Source organism: Elephas maximus, chromosome 4 (assembly GCF_024166365.1).
Source record: "Elephas maximus indicus isolate mEleMax1 chromosome 4, mEleMax1 primary haplotype, whole genome shotgun sequence".
Taxonomy (NCBI): domain Eukaryota; kingdom Metazoa; phylum Chordata; class Mammalia; order Proboscidea; family Elephantidae; genus Elephas; species Elephas maximus.
The window spans coordinates 80,229,703-80,231,218 of record NC_064822.1 but is presented as its reverse complement, the minus strand read 5'-3'; positions in this window follow the sequence as shown (position 1 = coordinate 80,231,218).

Sequence of the window (1,516 nt, the reverse complement as noted above, 5' to 3'; positions counted from 1 at the left end):
AGGAGAAAGATGTGGCAATCTCCTTCATAGAGAATTACAGCCTTGGAAACCCTATGGGGTTGCTGTGAGTAGGAATCAACTTGATGGCAGTGGTTTTTTTTTTTTTTTTTTTAATGATAACAAGAAAAAAGTTTATTCTGGCAGCATTGTTTATAATAGCAGAAGATAGGAAATAACTGAAATGTCTATTGATAGAGGGCTGTTAAGTAAATTAAATTTATTCATTTTTATGAGATGTATTCCCTATATATAAAAAAAAGAGCATGCTCTCTACATACCAATATAGAAAGATATATTGTTAAGTGAAAACAGCAACTTGCAGAACGGTACATATTATGCTATCTTTTATGCAAAAATAGAGGGGAAAGACATTTTATATTTGTTTGGATATGCATTAAGAAACTCTAAGGGTACAAAAACACTTATGCGTCCTTACGGTTGAGGGGATGGTAGTTACGGTAGAAGGAGCCCAGGTGGCACGATGGTTAAGCGCTCAGCTGCTAACAGAAAGGTGGTGGCTCGAACCCACCAGCCTCTCCGCTGGAAAGAAGACCTGGCAATCTGCTCCCATAAAGATTCCCGTTGCTGAGGAGTAAGTTCTGACTCAAAGGAACTCTATAAAACAGAGTAGAACCCATAAAAGATTGTTTTTATTAGGTGCCATCTACTCAGTTCTGAGCCATAGTGACTCTACGTACAACAGAGCAAAATACTGCCCGGTCCTACGCCATCCTCTCCATCATTGCTATGTTTGAGTCCATTGTTGCAGCCATTTTGTCAATCCATCTCCTTTCATTAACCCTGTACGTTACCGAGTATGATGTCCTGCTCCAGGGACTAGTCCCTCCTGATAACTATCCAAAGTATGTCAGACTAAGTCTTGCCATCCTTGCTTTTACACAGTGTTCTGGCTGTGCTTTTTCCAAAACAGATAAATTTGTTCTTTCTTCTGGCAATCAATGGTATATTCAATATTCTTTGGCAACACCATAATTCAAAGGCATCAATTCTTCTTAGGTCTTCCTTATTCATTGTCCAGCTTTCTCATGCATATGAAAAAAAATTGAAAATTCCATGGCTTCGGTCAGGCACATGTTAGTTCTCAAAGTGATATCTTTGCTGGTTTTTTTTTTTTTTTTTTTTAACACTTTAAAGAGGTCTTTTGCAGCAGATTTGCCCAGTGAAATATGTCATTTGATTGACTGCTGCTTCCATGGCTGTTAGTTGTTGATCCAAGCAAAATGAAATCCTTGACAGCTTCAACTTTTTCTCCTTTTATCATGATGTTGCTTATTGGTCCAGTTGTGAGGATTTTTGTTTTCTTTATGCTGAGGTGTAATCCATACTGAAGGCTGTGGTCTTTGATCTTCATCGGTAAGTGCTTCAAGTCCCCTTCATTTTCAGCAAGCAATGTTGTGTCATCTGCATATCACAGATCGTTAATAAGTCTATCTCCAATCCTGATGCCTTGTTCTTCTTCATATAGTCCAGCTTTTCAGATTATTTGCTCAGCATA